The 19,726-nt window shown below is 47.8% G+C and overlaps 1 protein-coding gene across 1 annotated transcript in view; it reads right to left on the bottom strand.

The window, feature by feature from the left end:
* RCN3 (reticulocalbin 3) overlaps nt 1-19,481 on the bottom strand; it is a 115,866-nt gene extending 96,385 nt beyond the window's left edge. The window contains exon 1 of the mRNA XM_060255575.1: nt 19,465-19,481. The gene's annotated coding sequence lies outside the window, so the exon portion shown is untranslated. The remainder of the gene's footprint in view (nt 1-19,464) is intronic.
* Nucleotides 19,482-19,726: the final 245 nt, after the last annotated feature.

Genomic DNA, 19,726 nt, shown 5'->3' with positions numbered 1-19,726 from the left:
TCGGGGCGGCGATCAAAACATCATCGAAAAACGGTTGCGCTCCGGGGATCCCTTTGAGAAGAGAGTCCATTATGCTCTGAAAGATTCCCAGAGCCACACTAACCCCAAATCGCAACCGCCGCACCCGAAAAGCTCCCCTGTGAGTCACAATGGTCTGAGCCTCTGCTGTCTCGGCTTCTACAGGGAGTTGCTGGTACAATTGGGCCAGGTCCAGTTTCCCCAAAACCTTAGTGCCTGCTAGGGCTGCCAGGACGTGGCTGGCTATCGGAACGGGATATGGATTGTCCTGGAGCACTTTATTTATTGTGCACTTATAGTCAGTGAATTTGCACACATCTCCATTCGGCTTTACCGGAGTGACTAAGGGTATTTCCCATGCTGCGTAGGATACCGGTTCTAGTACTCCCTGGGCCATGAGGCAGTCCAGCTCCGCTTCTATTTTGGATTTAAGAGCAAACGGAACTCGTCTGGCCTTCAGCCTTATTGGTCTCACGTGGGGATTGAGAGGTAAGGTGATGGGAGGCCCCTTGTAGCACCCCAGGGACCCATCAAACACTTCCGGGAATTCCTGGCATACATGCTCGAAATTGTTTGTTTGCATCTGCTGCACCCCCACTATTTGAATGCCCAGCAGTCAAAACCAGGCCAGCCCCAGCAATGTGGTGAGCTGGCACTTGACCACGAGTACATCCAGCGTGCCCTTAAAGTTCTTAAACTCTACCCTTACAGTGGCCCAACCCAAAATTTGTACGAGGTTTTTCTGGAAGTCCCACAGTATGAAATCAGCCGGTCACAACCTAGGTCGGCCGCGGGGGCAAAGTTTTCTTAGAGACTCCTCCGAAATTATGGAGATGGAGGAGCCCAAGTCCAGCTCCATTAGGCATGGAGCGCCCTCGATGAGGACCGACACCCTGACCTTATCGGGGGTGGTGAGGGGCAAGTTCATTACCTGCAGGCTAGTCGATGCGGTTGCGTAGGCATCAGTCGAGTCGTGGTGGGTGGACTGGCGTCTGTGGTTGACCTTGGCCCGGCAAGCCCGCGCTATGTGGCCCACTTTTCCACAGTTCCTGCAGTCCACATTGTGATAAGGGCAGTCCCGTCGCTCATGTGGATCTCCACAGCTGGCGCACTTGGTGTTGGCTGGTCTCTCTATCGCATGTGGCCGAGTGGGCACTCTCAGCCCCATTCCTGATTGGCGGCGGAGCTGGTGTGCTTCCTCCTCCTCTGGGTTGCCCGGTGCCATCTCCTCCTGGTGGACGGCTTCAGCTCACGGGTTTTGGTAAGCTTTGGTTGCTCTCTTGAACGTGGTGGCTTTGTTGAAGGCGAATTGGAGGGTGAGCTCCTCCTTTGTTTATTTATTTATTTATTTATTTATTATTTAATGGACTTATATCCCGCCCTTCTCACCGAAGTGTCTCAGGGCGGCTCACAACATAATGATTCATACAATTCCATTTAAAACATTTACAGATACAATAAAAGCATAGTTAATAAAACAAGATAAAATAAAGCCAGCGGTCTATAAGAGCATTTTGTTCCATCCAAAGATGTTCCATCCAAAGTATCAGTTAGGTGTTATAGGCCTGCCGGAAGAGGGCTGTCTTGCAGGCCCTGCGGAACTGCCCTAGGTCCCGCAGGGCCCGCACCTCCTCCGGCAGCTGGTTCCACCAGTAAGGTGCCGCTGTTGAGAAGGCCCGATCCCTGGTGGATTTTAGGCGGGCCTCCTTTGGCCCAGGGACTACCAGCAGATTTTGTGAGCCGGAACGTAGTACTCTCTGGGGAACGTGTGGGGATAGACGGTCCCTAAGGTAGGCAGGTCCTAGGCCATACAGGGCTTTAAAGGTAATGACCAACACCTTGTACTGGACTCGGAATGTTACTGGCAACCAGTGCAGATCCCGGAGCCCCGGCCGAATGTGCTCCCATCTTGGGAGCCCTAATAGCAGCCGGGCAGCAGCGTTCTGCACCAACTGCAGTTTCCGGGTCCGGCACAAGGGTAGCCCCATGTAGAGGGCATTACAGTAGTCCAACCTCGAGGTGACCGTAGCATGAATCACTGTTGCTAGGTCGTTGCGCTCCAGGAAGGGGGCCAACTGTCTCGCCCGCCTAAGGTGAAAAAAAGCGGACTTGGCAGTGGCTGCTATCTGAGCCTCCATCGTCAGAGAAGGCTCCAGTAGCACCCCCAGGCTCTTGACCCTGCCCGACGCTGTCAGCGGCGCGCCGTCAAAAACTGGCAGGGGGATTTCCCTTCCCGGGCCGCAGCGACCCAAGCAAAGGACCTCTGTCTTCGCTGGGTTCAGCTTCAGCCCGCTCAGCCTAAGCCACCTAGCCACTGCCTGTAACGCCCGGTCCAGATTTTCTGGGACGCAGGCGGGCCGGCCGTCCATAAGCAGATAGAGCTGGGTGTCGTCCGCATATTGATGACAACCCAGCCCATACCTTCGGGCAATCTGGGCAAGGGGGCGCATATAGATGTTGAATAACATTGGGGAAAGTACCGCCCCTTGAGGCACGCCGCAGTCAAGCGTGTGCCTCTGGGACAGTTCCTCCCCAATCGCCACCCTTTGTCCCCGACCATCAAGGAAAGAGGAAAGCCATTGCAAGGCCAGCCCCTGAATCCCAGCGTCGGCAAGGCGGCGCGCCAGAAGCCGATGGTCGACCATATCGAACGCTGCCGATAGGTCCAACAACATCAGCACCGCCGAGCCGCCTTGATCCAGATGCCGCTGAAGGTCATCCACCAGGGCGACCAGCACCGTCTCCGTCCCATGGCCCGGGCGGAAGCCAGATTGGTAGGGGTCAAGGATAGAAGCATCCTCCAGGAAACTCTGTAGCTGCAACGCCACTGCCCTCTCAATAAGTTTGCCCAAAAAGGGCAAATTCGAGACCGGCTGATAGTGTGCCAATTCGGCCGGATCTAATGTTGTTTTCTTCAAGAGGGGACGGACCACCGCCTCCTTAAGCGCTGATGGAAAACGCCCCTCCAGTAGGGATCTATTTATGATATCCCGTATAGGATATCTTAGCTCCCTCTGGCAGGTCTTAATAAGCCAAGAGGGGCATGGGTCCAATTTACAAGTTGTCGGGCGTGCAGATAGGAGGATCCTGTCAACTTCTTCCAGGCTGAGCGCACTGAAGCCGTCCAGTACACAGTCCGAAGACAGGCACGGAGCCTCAGGTTCGCTAGCTGTATCTAATATGACAGGGGAGTCGGAACGGAGCGATGCGATTTTATCCGCAAAAAAATTCGCAAAAGCCTCACAGCCAATTTCCAATTCATTAGAGTTTGGTCTGCCCTGTGGCAGTGTTGTAAGGGTCCGAATTGTGTTGAACAGTTGTGCCGGGCGCGAAATTGCGGACGCAATCTCCGCCGCAAAGTATGTTTTCTTTGCGGCCTTGACTGCCATCTCATAGGACTTCATAAACTCTCTATAAGATGTTCGAGTCGCTTCGTCTCGAGTACGCCGCCATTGCCTCTCTAGTCGTCTGAGTCCCCGTTTCAACCGCCGCAACTCCTGGTTATACCAGGGTGTCGGCCTTGAACGAGGGCGCAGAGGACGCCTAGGTGCGATCTCGTCGATGGCCCCAGCGAGCCTGTTATTCCAGGACTCCACCAGGTCATCGAGGGAATCGCCAGGGGGGCAGGGATCCCGCAGAGCCGTCAGGAACCGTTCCGGGTCCATCAGGCTCCGCGGGCGAGCTAAAATAAGCTCGCCGCCCAAACGGGTTTGGGGTGGGACGTCCACACGAGCCTTGAGGGCATAGTGATCCGACCATGGCACTGCTATAGAAGCAAGATCGTTCACTAAGACTCCCGACGCGAAGATCAAGTCTAACATGTGACCTGCCTGGTGGGTGGGTGTCGTAACTACTTGGGAGAGTCCTAGTGTCGCCATGGAAGACACTAGGTCCATCGCCTGATTGGAGGCCACGTCATCGGCATGAACATTGAAGTCATCCAGGATCAAAAGCCTCGGGTGCTCCAATGCCCATCCTGCTGCGGCCTCCATCAGGGATAGTAAGGCGCTGGCCGGTGCGTTAGGCGGTCGGTACACCAGCCAGATCGCCAACCCCTCCCCAACATCCCACGCCAGGCCAGCACATTCAATGCCCCTGATCTCCGGAGTCGGGAGGGCCCGGAAGGAGTAAGCCTCTCGAATGAACAGGGCCACCCCTCCCCCCCGCCCGCTAGTCCGCGACTGGTGAAAGACCGAGTATCCTGGGGGCGCCATCTGGGAGAGAGCTACAGTCTCCCCATCGCGGACCCAGATCTCGGTCACGCATGCCAGGTCCATGTCCTGCTCAAGCAGGAATTCCCGAAGGATGGAGGTCTTATTATTGATGGACCTGGCATTACATAACACCAGTGACGGAGGCGAGTAATTTCGCCTTGTCCCCCTACCTGTCACCATCGGGATGGGACGCAGGCTGGAAGGTGGTCGAGCACTATCTTGTCTCGATCCCCTTCCCTTCCATTTCCGCCTGTTCCCACTGTCATACCTTCCCCTCCCCAGGAGTACCGGAATCCCCAGACCAATCATCTCTCATTTGTGAAGAGCTTTTGCTGTAGTCTTTCATCTCGGAGGCCCCAGACAAATTGATCTCTCAGAGCTTCCTCCAGCTTGTCAAAGCTGCAGTTTCCCGCAATTTGGTGGAGGGCGGCCAGGTAAACAGCGGCCATCTCTCCCACCCCTTAATCCCTCTTGTGGAAGAGAAATCGGCGGGCGATGATGGATGGCTGGGGCAAGAAATGCCCAGTCAGGAGTCTGACCACCTCTTCGTACGTTTTCTCGGTGATCTTTGCGGGGGCCGAGAGACCCTTTGCTATCTCAAATGTGGCCTCTCCGCAGACGCTCAGGAGCACGTCTCTCTTACGACTGTCATCTGTAATCATGTTCGCTCGTAGGTAGCAGTCGACCCGCTCCGTGTAGGTCTCCCACCTCTCGGAGTTGGCGGTGTTGAACTCAGCCAGGTGGCCCGTCATTCCACTCGGGTTAGCCATGGCGGCAGTGGGTGCTTCAGTCTCTCTAGACTGCGTGCCTTCCTCGTCTCTAGCCAGGTCAGCGAATTCCCGCTTGGGGAGTTATCTGGCTACAATCCCACCTTCGTCGCTAATGTAATGTACTAAGTGACGAGACGTGTTGAAGGCAGCATGCTTTATTAGTGAGTACATCACAAGAGGGCGAACGTGGGCCAGGTTCCCAATTATATACACAACCCAGAAAAACCCTCTGCCTGGCCAGGTCCAATCCTGGCCAGTTAAACTTCCCGCCACAGATCTTGATTGGCGGAGCGTATTTGCGAGCTACGTCCGGTGACCAGTGGACTCCCACTCGTCGCCTCTGTAGCATTCACAGTGTTGTAATTTCAGGACTGAAATGCAAGACACAACAAGCATCTAATCCACTATCTGGCTCTTGCTTATAAAAGCTCATACCTCAACAATCTAGTTAAGTTTGGTTCTGACGTGCGGACAAATAAGTGTCAAAATGAGATGGACCAGCTCTGAATGTTCTTATAATGCAAATATATAAATAGCAAACAAGGACTCGGGAGAGAGTTTGCTCCCCCGTGCTGTGCTGGATTTCTCCTTGCAAGAAGTTTTTATCAAAGGTGCATCTCAAAATGTGACACTCACACACCCTCATCTATGCATTCGGAAATGATGGACTCAATCCTCCCACCTCATTCTCCTGCCTGGGCTGCCAACATCCAGGTGTGGCCTGGAGTTCTGCTTTTATGACTGATCTCCAGATGACAGACCTCAGTTCCTCTAGAGAAAATGGCTGCTTTGGAAGGTGGACTTTATGGCATTGTACCATGCTGAGGACCCTCTCCTCCTCAAATCCCATCTCCACAGGCTCCACCCCCCAATTTTGAGATATTTCACAGCCCAGAGCTGGCAATCCTATCTCCCGCAGAATCCTTATGGCCACCCAAAAGATTTTTTTTAAAAAATTACTCCTGCCTAAGCTTTTACAAATTAGTGCTCGCTTCATCAGATACAGTCAAATGTTCATCCCCTTGGCAGAAATAGATATACTTCAAAGGCAGTGGTTGCCAGGTCTGTGTTGGAAAATACCTGGAGACTTTGGGGGTGGATCCCGAAGTGGGTGGTTTGGGGAGGGGAGGGGGCTCATCATGGTACAATGGCTTAGAGTCCATCCTTCCAAGCAGCCATTTTCTCCAGGGGAGCTGATCTCTGCCAGCTGGAGATCAGTTGTAAAAGCTGAAGCTCCCCAGACCGCACCTTAAATGGGGTGGGAAATATTATGAGGAGAGAACAGTTTAAAACAAGATCCTGTCACCAGATTAAACAATCCACTCGGAGTGGGCGAGGAGAACCACATCCAACTATTGATTATAGATAAGGAAAATATTTATTTTGCTACTGCAGACTAATGTAACTACTCACCTCTGCATATGTGAATGCAGGCCTTAGTCTTTTAAGATGTCATTCAACTTGCTCACTGTGAAAGTTGGGAGTTCTAGATGCCATTATGGGATCTACCCCTTGGGGTTGCTACTCTCCAAGCGGGTCCAGCCATGCTCCCAGAATTGGAACTGATCTCCAGGCCACAGTTCCTATGGAGAAAATAACAGCTTCAGGAGGTGGACTCTATGGAATTGCTGCTGAGGTCCCTCCCCTTCCGAAACTTTGCCCTCCCCAGGCTCCACCCCCCAGATCTCCAGGAATTCCAACCCAGAGCTGGCAATCACCTCCACTGGGTAGACAGCTTTAAGTGGCTTCTGAAAAACGGAAGTCCAGATGAAGCGTGAAGTAAACAGGACAAATATATCCTTGGCCTTTCTCTGACCTGAGGAATCTCTAATCCAGTGCTTCTAATAAGCCATCCTAATACAGAATATAGTCAAAATGATGGTATTCACAGTAATAATGTATGGCTGTGAGAGCTGGGCCATAAGGAAGGCTGAGCACAGAAGAATAGATGCTTTTGAACTGTGGTGCTGGAGAAGAATCTTGAGAGTCCCTTGGACTGCAAGATCAAATCAGTCAGTCCTAAAGGAAATCAACCCTGACTGTTCCCTGGAAGGTCAGATGCTGAAGCTGAAGCTCAAATACTTTGGCCACCAAATAAGAAGGGAGCACTCCCTGGAGAAGATCCTGATGCTGGGAAAGACAGAAGGCAAAAGAAGAAGGGGACGGCAAAAGATGAGCTAGCTGGACAGTGTTACTGATATAACAAACACAAATTTGAGCAGACTTTGGAGGATGGTGGAAGACAGGAGGACCTGCTGTGACTTTGTCCATGGGGTTGCAAAGAGTCGGACTTGACTGTGCGACTGAACAGCAACAACAATAGAGAATAATTCATTTTGAGGGCATGATGGAGTGATAAAGGTTATTACTGGTGAGGATTTCTTTAGCAATGGTAGGGGGTCGGGTTGCCAACTCTACCTTGTGAAATTACTGGAAATTTGAAGGTGGTGACCAATACTTCCTCTAAACTGTGGAGTCTTGTGAGCAAAAATTCTACTTTGTGAGCTACTGGCATTAGAATTGCGAGCTACTGCATAAATTAGTTTGCTCTGGGTCCATTTTTCCTGAGCTAAGACAAAAATGTATGAGCTGGATTGTAAAAAAACTGTGAGCTAGTTTACACTAACTCAACTGGTGGTGACTTAGAAAATCAGCATTTGAGAGGGGGAGGACACTCCATTGGGATGCAATGCTATACAGTCCACCCCTCAAAGCTGCTGTTTTCTCCTGAGGAACTGATCTATATAAGGCTGGACATCAGTCATAATTCTGGGAGAGCTCCAAGCCCGAGCTTGAGGCTAGTAACCATATTTGTCGGAGGCAATCTGCCCTCAGTCTATCTGTCTGGAAGGTCATGACTCTCCTAGTGCTTCTGGAACAGCATTTGGGGGGGAGGGAGGTTTTTAAAACAAATTAAAACCCACCTGCAATCTTTAAAAATGTTTTATTCAAACCTGGATGTTAATCCATGAAGACTGTAGGACAATTTCTGTAGAAGAAAAGATGATATGGAATAACTGGGGAATTTAGGGCACCTTATATCCTTCACCACTGCCTCAAATCATACCTACCACTGTCCCACTCGTGGATGTTCAAAAGAAGTGTTCTGGGTGTTCCTTAATGGGAACTTAATCTCCAGGTTGGCAATATGGATTCAGATTAGGATAGAGGTGTGTGGGAGAAGGACCTTACACCTCTCCCTACACCATTTTCCTAACTGGAAACAGCCCCAGGGAACTGCTATTTTCCCCACTGGGAACACTTGTGTATACTGTGGCTACACGTTTTTTAAAACAGGGCAAACAGTGGCTCTTCAAAACCATTTCAGATTGGGAAAACAGTGCAAGGGAAGGCATAAACCGCTTTTCTGGGAATGCTGCATTCCTGACCCAGGCCTGGGAATAAATAAGCGCAGAATTTCCAGTGCTCATCCAAAAGTCCTTATGTTAGGACTTTATAACACATGAATTGACCCTACGTTGGCATTATACATGGATTTACAAAGTTACCAGGTCTTGTTCTGTTCCGACTGAGCTAAAGGCGTGGAGCCTGGAACATTAGGAAGTAGAGTAATTTTAGCATTTTTAAATTATTTAGAGAAACCTTATAACTGGAGGCATTTAAACAATAGTTTACTTAGCTTGTGTATAAATCCAGCTGTGTCCCTAACTGTCCTATTTGGGTCCAGCTATAGCAGAAGTTTCTGAGTTTATTATCTTGTTAAAATTAGCAGCTTGGCTTCCACAGGAACTAATAATATCCTGTCCTCTTTCCCCTAAAAGGAAGGAACAACCTGAAAATTTCTAAGGAAATCTGGACACTGCTGCTGATGTGTTTTGTGGCATTAATAGTATCTACAGATTTGACCTACCCTCTCTAGCAACTTTTTGTCTCTTCCCTCATTATATGTCCATTCCCTGTCCTTTATTTTCCCCATTTCCTCCTCCTCTTCTTTTGACTTTATATTCACTTGATAGCTGCATGAGCACTCATCAGATGACTGTCAGCTGCAGAAAGATGAAGAACAGCTGGTTTTTATACTCTACTTTTCTCTACCTGGAGTCTCAAAGCGGATTAACATCTCCTTTCCGCCTCCCCACAACAGGCACCTTGTGAGGCAGGTGGGACTGAGAGAGTTCTGAGAGAACTGTGACTGGCCCAAGGTCACCCAGAAGGCCTCATGTGGAGTGGAGGAGGGCAGAATCAAGCCCTGTTCTTCAGATTACGGCCCAAGGCTCTTAAGCACTACACTACACTGGCTCAAATATCTATTCCCTTGAAGAAATGTATGTTGTATTTCAGTTGGTTCTGCATGTCTGCCAAAAGACCAAGTCCTTTGATTGGAGGAAAAAGGGGGAAACTAGGCTCTCAGTGTGTGTTTGATAATATTGTTTTAGTTAGAATTTATTATAAATCCATCATGAATAAATGCTGGTAGTGTATTTTGAATGTATCCAAAAACAGGACCCTAACAAATCTCCCTCATCCCCATCTGAAATCAGAATATAAACATTGCAGAGTTCCACTGGAAGTGCCTTGGGAAATTGGTGAATTGGAGATAAGTGTATGGGAAATTCCAATATTCTAGCGAGGCTGAAATTGCTGATGAGGTGAGGGGAAGGTGTGCTTGAAGATACTTTCTGATGCCATAATGAACCAGGATTCAGGATTGTGTGAGAGAGGGGCACTCGTAAAATGTATTTAAATATCACTTCCTTACCATCTTTTTCTGGGAATCAAGAACATTTATTTCTGAGTTAATTTCTGTTCCGAAGGGACTTCCCAAGCCAAGTAAGCAGAGATGAGTGGGAAGGATACAGGATGGCCTTCCTCTTCTGTCAAAAATCGGCAAGTACCAAAGAGTTGTGTTTATTCCTTGAAATGACCCCTCTCCTTAGAGGAGCCACCTTATCATGCTACCATCAAGGCTAGACTTTCCTTTGTATCCAAGGCCTTCAACTATGAAGGCTGTATTCTTTAACGCACATACTATCAAGTACAGCTCATTAAAATCACTAGGAGAGCAGGATAAAGGGATTTCAGATTGGCAGTTGACACTTCACAAATCCCTCCCACGTAGCCTCCATATTTCGAATATTACTGGAGGAGCATCAGAAGCAACCATACCACTCTGGTAATCTAGAACCAGCTGAAAGCAAAGTGGGTCATATTGGTCCCTCTAAGTTGTGGAGTCTTGTGAGCAAAAATTCTACTTTGTGAGCTACTGCCATTAAAGTTGTGAGCGAACTATTTGGCTACTGCATAAATTCGTTTGCTCTGGGGCCATCCTTCCTGAGCTGAGACAAAAAAACGTGTGAGCCGGAGGCTAAAAACCTGTGAGCTAGCTCACACTAACTCAGCTTAGAGGGAACACAAGATAGAATTTATCTGTGGAAACATGCAAACCATAGTTTTTCTTCAGAGCTCAATGGTTCCTGATTCAAGTGCCCTTAACCTCATCAACTGCCTCGTCTGTTCTTCCACACAGTGTGTGTTTATGTGTGTGTGTATATAAGTTTATATTTCCAGTTCTAATGTTGGCTTCTACTGGGTACCTCATAGAGCTGCCAACCTCCAGGTGATGGCTGGAGATCTCCTGGGAACTGACCTTCAGGTGACAGTGATCAGTTTGCCTGGAGAAAATGGCTACTTTAGAATGTGGACTCTGTGGCATTATACCCCACTGGAGCCCTTTCCCTCCCCAGTTCCTGCCCTGGTCAGGCTCCACCTCCAGAATCTCCAGGTATTTCCCAAACCTGAGCTGGCAGCCCTCTGTTTTTGCAGAAATGGCTCTCTGCCTTCTGTGGGACTGCAAGCATCCTTTAGTTTTACACATTCTGCTTTGTCTCTTATCCAGACCACAGGAAATTCCTCTATCTGCAGGTCACACACAATTGGAACCAAAGGAGGTAGAACTTTTAGTGCTGCATACAGATGTGTAGCTGAAATTATACTGGGGCCATGTTCTAATTGCCACAGAAATCCATTGGTCATATAGTATTCGTCTCCCCTCCTCCATTTGATCCTCAGAACAACCCTGTACATAGGTTGTACTGTGTAAGAGAGTTACTGGCTGAAGCTCACCCTGCGAGCTTGCATGACACAGCAGGGATTCAAACATGTATCTCTTAGATGCTAATCCAAAACTTTAACTGCTGCAGCAAGCTGGAGTCTGTGGCTTCTAGACAAGGAGATTCCATTTTAGCTAACAATAACAAATAGATCAGATAACTGAGTGCTACGTAGCTTTTGGCACCAAATCTAACAAAATCAATGCCCCTCCCCTAAATTATGGTTATTAAATAAAGCAGGGCAACCTCTTTGGCCTTTGTGGTCAACATCCAAAATACAACAGGTCGACCCTTCTCAGTACTCAGGGTATCTTGACATTTTTGTTCTTATATTAGAACTTCCTTCAGGAGGGAAATGCTTCCATCTCAGACTGACCAGAATGGAGAATATTTTGCGCAAGACATGTATGTCTGTGAGCTTCCTATGACTCAAAAGATTTTGAGTTCTGCACCAAGAATAAATATTTATCCACTGGATGCAGCAGATATGTGATGTTGTTGTGACTTGCTTCCTCATTGTTCTGGGAAGCGCCAAAAGAACGTGCAGTCAACCAGAATACCAAAAGGATACAGGAAGCACAGCACTAAGAGCTGATGTTGAGCGTTGAGGGAGCAGGAAGTCTCTGGTTGGAATCTCACTTTTGCCATGAATTCACCAAGTTGCCTTAAGCAACCCCTCTCTTTCTAGGCTTCAGCTTCTAACATGCAAGACTGGAGTTGCCAACACTGACCTGGGAAATTCCTGGTGATTGGAGGGCAGTGCCTGCGGATGGGGAGTTTGGGAAGGGATTTCACCTCGACTCTATGGTACACCATAGAGGCTGCCCTCCAAAGTTGCCATTTTTTTCCTCCAGGGGAACTGCTATTTAACCTGAAGGTCAGCTGTAGTTCCTGGAGAACTCTAGGCCCCACCTGGAGATTGGCAACTCTTGGATATAACAGTAATGACTCACTTTACATGACTATTGTAAGATTCAGATGGGTAGCTGTGTTGGTCTGAAGCAACAGAACAAAGTCTGAGTCCAGTGGCACCTTCATCAGATACCATGTGTCCACATGAAAGCTTATACCCAGAATTAAAGTTTGTTGGTCTTAAAGGACTGTTGTAAGATTGACATGAAGGTGATGTACATAAAGCACTCAGAAGTGGTATAGAACTGTTAAAGATAGTGCTCTGGTGGAAACCAGCTGTGAACACGTTCCAAAGTCTTCATGTGTCATATGTGTCCGCCACATCCCTGTTGACTCAATGTGCTGGGAGGTGTTTGGTGCTCAGACTCTAATTCCTTGATGTGTGGGATCTATTTGGATGGCACTGTGGTGAATGGAGAGACAGACTTTAAACTTTCTCTCTACGAATTTCTCAATCTGCAATAGTTTCAGGGAACTGCTGTTTGCCCTGCTGGGGAAAATGTTCTGATAAACTATATATAAGTTTCCCAGCAACATAAATATGGGCTCCCAGTGTGTTTCAGGTCAGGCAAATGGCACCAGGATGGGGGGGCTTAAATCCTCTGTTTCACATGCTACAGTTCTGATGGGAATCCATTTCAGGTATGCCAAGTTCTGAGCACAGAATTCTTAGAACATGACAGTCTACAGGTCATGTGGGGACACAAAGACTTCGTGATGAGTGAATTGGCTTTTTTACTTCAAGGCTAGTACCAATGTCAAAACTGGACAAGTGTCTCAAATTCATGGTGGCTGAAATCACCCTTCAGTGAAGATACCAGTTCCATCAGGGTTGTCAATCCCAGGTGTGGGCAGGGGATCCCCTGGTTTGGAGGCCCTCGCCCCTCTTCAGGATCATCAGAAAACGGGTGGGGGGGAATGTCTGCTGGGCACTCCATAATACCCTATGGAGACCCATTCCCATAGGCATAGGGTATAATGGAGAATTGATCCGTCGGTATTTGTGGCTCAGAGGGGGGCTGTTTTTTTTAAACAGAGGCACCAAATTTGCAGCATTGTATTCAGTGCCTCTCCCCAAAATACCCTCCAAGTTTCAAAAAGTTTGGACCATGGAGTCCAGTTCTATGAGCCCCAAAAATAAGGTTCCCCTATCCTTCATTATTTCTAGTGGAGGGAAGGCATTTTAAAAGTGTGGTCCCTTTAAATGTGATGGCCAGAACTCCCTTTGGAGTTCAATTGTGCTTGCCATAACCCTGCTCCTGGCTCCACCCCCAAAGTCTCCTGGCTTCTCCCCCAAAGTCTCCAGATGTTTCTTGAATTGGACCTGGCAACTCTAAATTCCATACCTGGGACGCTCTTCTGCCAAAGCTCCAGGATTGCTAAATCTCCCAGGTAAAAGGACAAAGCCATTATTCATTGCCATAAATGAGTTCTTTTTGGGGGTGGGGGGTTAAAATACACAAGCCTAGTTCTGAGACTGAAATTGTTGATTTTTTAAAGTCAGGAACTCAGAGAAGAAAAGCTTATCTTTGTGTTTTTAAGCTATTGTCCATTCTAAGAGCTGAGAATGCGAGAGGGCGCGTGTGCACATACACAGGCACATAAATGAAAACAGGTGATACATTTGTTCAAGCCCTGCAAGGGGCCTCTGTCCCCCAACCCCACACATTGCATTGCTGGAATGCCTCACTGGAGAAATCTTCCCCCCTCCCATTACGAGAATCTGCCCTGAATACAATTGGCCCTCCCTTGACGTGTTCTTTTAGCTTCCTCATCCGTTTCCGCTCCTTTGTCCATCCAAACATGCATTTTTTAAAGTTCAAGGGATGCTCAGAGTCAACACAAATATAGACAAGGTCCCAAGCTCTGGAAATAGCCACCACAATACTATTGCTGGCAAAACACGCAGGTGGTTTCTAAATGGAGGATGCAGCAAGGGAACCGCAGCTTCCTTTCTGGGGACTGAAGTGCAACGTGTTGTGGGAGCACGTGAGCAGGGCCAGGGATTCTGATGCACAGGGGAAGACGGTCTCTAGGGTAAAACCTATACCATGCAATTGCTTCTCAATCCATTCTATACCCCCATTCCTCCCAGCCCTGAGCAGCTTCCCCAGTACACTGCGCCGTTCATCTTGGACCAAAGATTTCCCTTTTCTGTACTTGACTTTTTATATATATATTCTGTGCTTTGGAACGTAATCCTATGCCAAGGCTGCCATTTAGCTAATGCTAAGGTTCCCCTGCCCTGCCCTGGATGGCCCAGACTGACCCAATCCCATCAGATCTTGGAAGGTAAGCAGGGTCAGCCCTGGCTAGTATTTGGAGGGGAGCCCACCAAGGCAATCCAGGGTTGCCAGACAGAGGCAGGCAATGGCAGACTACCTTTGAATGTTTGTTGCCTTGAGAACACTACAGGTTTGCCAGAAGTCAGCTATGACTTATCAGCATTTTGCAGCACCACCAAGGTTACCATACTGCAGTTCAGCAAATCAAGGCAACTTAGTTGGCATACTGGGCCAAATGTCGCAAATCAGGTACATGAACTGGTGCATTCTCTAGCAGTTTGCCTTTCATCTGCTCTTGGCAGGAATGAGCTACAGCTTAGAAAGAGCAATGGAAAGCCCTTTCTTATAGTCAGAAATGTGCCTGGGTTTCTTCCCAGAGGATCAAAGTAGACATGACCTAGGACGCTTCAGATTTTCCACTGTTTGTTTAAAGACACCAGGGGAATCTAGATCAGAACTGCAGCTCTAGAGCACAAGATATAACCACCCCAACCTATTCCTTCCCATTTCACTTTCAATCATCCCCCTGCAATGGAACTATTTTTCCCCACAGGTTTAGTGGTACTTTTATGTAGTGTAGCACAGGGCAAATATCAGTTCCTAACTCAGGTATTTGCCCAGCCATGTTGCACTAGCAACATGGCGCAAAGAGAAGGGTTAAATGTTCCTTCCATCAGTACCACAGCCAGGGCTTTTTTTGTAGCAGGAACTCCTTTGCATATTGGACCACACACCCCTGATGTAGCCAATCCTCCAAGAGCTTACAGGACTGTTAGTACAGGGCTCCAAGAGGACTGGCTACATCAGGGGTGTGTGGCCTAATATGCAAAGAAGTTCCTGCTACAATAAAAACCCTCATGTCAGCCCAAATCAGACTGAGACTCCTGCTTCTAGCTTTGGGAAATAAAACTCGTGACAAATCCTATTTGTGGTTTTCTTCAAGATTGCATCAAGTTTGGCCTGAGCATGGCTGGTTGATGTGTTTTACTGCTACAGCTTTTCCCATTCTGGAAGGACATGGCTGTCCAGCTGTTGCTTGATTCGTGTGAAAGCAGAATTTTCCAAATAGAAGGGAGACCTCCCAGTCCCCCCCCTCCAAGTCTTGAGCCCCATTGCTTACTACTAGGGCAAAGAAAGCAGTCCCCTCTTCCCCACGTAGGCACAAAGTGTTTCCTGTGGGTTTACTATCTTGTTTATGACTAATTTTTGAGTTGTTTTCATTCGTCATCTTATGGCCAGTTTTGGGTTTCCTGGTTGGGGGTGGATTTAGCCAAACATGACTAAACTGAATATATGTATGAAGTACCAGGGTAGTTGGGACTTGTGACCTCTCTGGTAATGATGACGCTATTTGTAAACACTTGGATCAGCTTCCCCAATTCCCATCTCCTTTCCTTGCCTCCTTGGTTAATCCATTTAGCCTTTATTTCCCTCATGACATTTCTTCCCCTTAACTACTCTTCCTTGGAATAAAGAGCTATTCCACTGACTCTGTCTGAAGGGATTTCTTAGACCTTCCCCATTACCAGCCTCTTCCCGTTTGGTCTTTCACCCCCACCAACTGGAGACCAGCTGTTTCCTTCTTGACACCCTCTTCAGGCCCCCCATTGTCACTGCCACATCAGCGTCATATTTTTTCCGGCTCTTTCCAGCTGCTGAGGAGAATCGTAAACAGCCAAGGCAGGACAAAAAACAAGCTCCCCTCCCTTTCACGGAGGTAATGGACCATTTTGTCCCACCAAAGGAATCTAGAGAGATCTAATTCTTCACCTACAAACCCACCAGGGATCTTTTAGGGCCTTTCCACACATTACATGGCATTGAGCCCAAATTTGCCACAGAGTGCACACATGGCAGGGGATTGCCGTTGTTTCTGCCTCATTGATGAGTGTACTTGTAGAACTCACGTTTCAAAACATGGTTTTGTCTCATTCATGCATTATATTTGTAGATGTTGACTTAAGGAAATCTTAGGTGTACAGCTAAATAATAGTGGAGTGGGTTCTGTGTAGAAGTCACATGGATTCTGGCAGTGCAATCCTATGCAGAGTTAATCTAATATAACAAGTACTGTATTGGGCTTACCAGGAGATTGCAGTAGGTTTACTCTGAAGTAACTGCATGCAGTTGCACTGTGATACACCGAAAGAGAATCAGTAATATGAAGGGAGGGTGGTTGCTCAGTCTTTGCATGAAGCAGGTCCCTGGTTCGATCTCCGGCACTTCCAATTAAAAAGAAGAGGTCAGAGGTGATGCAAAAGAATCCAGCCTAAGACCCTGGAGAGCTTCTGCCAGTCTGAGTAGACAGACACTACTGAACCTGATAGGCCTAGGATTGCCAGCTACTGGAAGGGGATGGAAGGGTAGGAGGGTTCCTAGATCCAGGCTGAAAAACTCCTGGAGATTTTTTTTTGGGGGGGGGGAGCCTGAAGAGGACAAAGACCTCAGTGAAGTACAGTGCCAGAGTTCATCCTCCAAAGCAGTGCTATTTTTTTGTAGAAAAAGCTCAGCAGGAACTCATTTGCATATTAGGCCACACCTCCTGAAATCATGGTTTTACATGGCTTTGGGGGAAAACACCCAGCAGGAACTCATTTGCATATTATGCAGCACCCCCTGACACCAAGCCAGCCCGAACTGCATTTCTGGGTGTTCCTGCTAAAAAAAAAAAGGCCCTACTCCAAAACATCTTTTTTCTCCAAGGGAACTGATCTCTGTAATCTGAAGTGTAATTCCAGGGGATCTCCAGGTCCCCCCTGGAAGCTGGTATTCTCAGGTAGGCCAATGGTCTGATTCAGTATCTGACAATTCCATAAGTTCAGAACTCTGGCTAATTTTTCTGTGGCCTTTCTTCTGTGGAAGAAGGATCTATTGTGCAGGACAGTTGCTCACACTGTCTGCCTAACATCATCTTTCAATCATGACCAAGTCTCATCAGATCTCAGAATCTACTCTTGGTGCTGGAGAAAGGACCTACAATAGTTCCTGTTTAGGAACTATATGATCCTTGCTGAAGTCTGTGGGAGATCTCCAGGGATGCTTCTGCATGCTGCCTTAATTTCTGTGATGGAAGAAAGGTGGGATATAAATGCCACAAATACACCTATGAAATAATATTTTATAATGTTTGTCTGTGCATATGCAGACTACATTTCCCTTCCCTACTGAGTACCCTGTCCCTAAATATCTGGATTTGGGTACACATTCCAGTTTTGCTTCCAGATATTCTGTCACTCCTTTTTTAAAAATTGGTAGCTGAACTTAGTGGTAGCTGTAACTGAACTTTTAAAGAGCTTTTAGAAATGGATTGTAATCCGTGATCTCCATCTCGTCCAGTTTGACCTTGAGTGTTTCCTTACATGGTTCCCACATCCTGATTAATGCTATCCCATTTTCCTGATTCTCTCCCTTCCCCCACCCCCACCCTGTTACTACAGCCCTGTGGTCCCTCCTTCTGCTACTCCCAGCTGTGAGCTTTGTGTTTTCAGGCACATCCCTTGCTAAACCTCCCATCAACCAAAGGTGTGAGTCAGCCCTTGAAACATGAACAGCTGACCATAGAGTCCACATTTTCAGCACGTCGCCACAGCTAAGAATAAGCCAGACTGGAAAGGGGGAAGGGGAGGGTGTACCTACATATCCTGGCTTTCAAATTCTGTCAGGATTCTTCCAGAAGAATCCCATCAGTCTTCGGTAAAGAGGCTTCAGCTTGGCTAGCTTGATCTGCGGTTTAAACACATTTAGTTGTGGGGAGCACCCAGAGCCAGATTAACAATTAGGCCAAGTAGGCATTGGCCTATGAACCCCAGGCTGGCTTTCCTCCCCATTCCTCCCCCCCCGCCCCCCGTTTGCAGCCCTCTCAGCCTGCACAAGCGGCCAGCAACTGAGCTGCTCTTTGCCTGACTTGCCTGGTGAGGCTGCTGCTAGCATTGTCACCAAGTTTGCCTCTCTCTGCCTCTCACCCTCAGCTTAGTAAAAGAGGCTTTTAAGAAGGTGCCTGCAGGCTGCAACAGGGAGCATGAGCAGTAGGGTGGGCACTCAGGCTCTAATTTGCAAGGGGCCCCCCAAGATTTCAACTGCCTAGGGGCCTCCACAGGGTTTAATCCAGTACTAGGGACAGTGAGTATGCTTCTGTGGAAGACATTCGGGGTATTAGTGTATTTCTCAAAACAGGGTGGGGGCTTGCAAGGAATTGCTGAACAGAGAAACAACTGGAAGTTCCCCAAATTCCTGTTTCAAGGATTGTGGGAGGTCTGAGTAGACTGATCTCCCGCCCCCTTAACTTTCTGGCACATCTTCAGTCTGCATCAGGCAGAGATTTTTTTTTAAGATGTATTTATTTTTCTTTCAATTTATTTACAAAGTAATTTTTAATTTGTATACTTGGAAGTCCCCAGATGGATTTTATTGTTTTCAGTGCATTACCATGTAACTGGGGCCAGCCACAAGGAATCACAGGAAAAAACCAATTTGGAAATCCCATCCATCGAAATCCCCCCATAGGCAATTATGGTCTTCAGAAGGCTAATTTCTCCTTCCTGACTTTGCCCCTTCACTATCACTTAGATGCTCTCAACATTCCATCCCTTTGGGTGCCTTAGCTCCCTTTTAGGCATATTTTTCCTGCATAATTGGAGAGTCTCTCAAGGAGATAGGGGCCCTTCTGGGAGCGATCTTTTCATCATCCACACGGGGGGTAGTCAGCTTACTGTTACATTAGAGTGATTTTGAACAGGGTGAAGAACTATGAACTGGAACTCAGTTAGATATGAGGGAGCAATCCATGTGTATTCACCTGTTTCTGTGGAAAGTAGCAGGTGAGAGTCTATTATTTTCAGACAAAATGGAGCATGTAGGTAAGGGGGGCTGATCTCTGCTCTGATGCCCCATCTTACTGGCTATGTTCTGTTGTTTAAGACATTTTTTCACCTCGATGTCTGGTTCCAATACCAAATGTGAACTGGTCTGAAATAAAGATATAAAAAAGTGGAGTTAAGTAATGTAAGGAGAGAGTGTTGCTTCCCTTCTGCTGTTTTTTTTTTTGGGGGGGGATACCCCCACATCCACTTTAGTAAAGGTAATCCCCTGTGCAAGCATCAGTCGTTTCTAACTCTGGGGTGACGTCGCATCACAGCGTTTTTATGGCAGACTTTTTATGCGATGGTTTGCCATTGCCTTCCCCAGTCATTTGCACTTTCCCCACCAGCAAGCTAGGTAGTCATTTTACTGACCTCGGAAGGATGGAAGGCTGAGTCAACCTTGAGCTGGCTACTTGAACCCAGCTTCCGCCGGGATCGAACTCAGGTTGTGAGCAGAGAGCTTGAACTGCAGTACTGCAGCTTTACCACTCTGTGTCACGGGGCCTTACACCCACTTTACATGTGAATAAATACACATAAATCACCCCCATTTCATGTAGTTTGACCCTCAGACACCACAGCAAGGAGAACTATATG

Source organism: Heteronotia binoei, chromosome 15, assembly GCF_032191835.1.
Source record: "Heteronotia binoei isolate CCM8104 ecotype False Entrance Well chromosome 15, APGP_CSIRO_Hbin_v1, whole genome shotgun sequence".
NCBI lineage: Eukaryota > Metazoa > Chordata > Lepidosauria > Squamata > Gekkonidae > Heteronotia > Heteronotia binoei.
The sequence above is the reverse complement of the archived record's forward strand: the minus strand, read 5'-3'. Positions and strand labels throughout refer to the sequence as shown.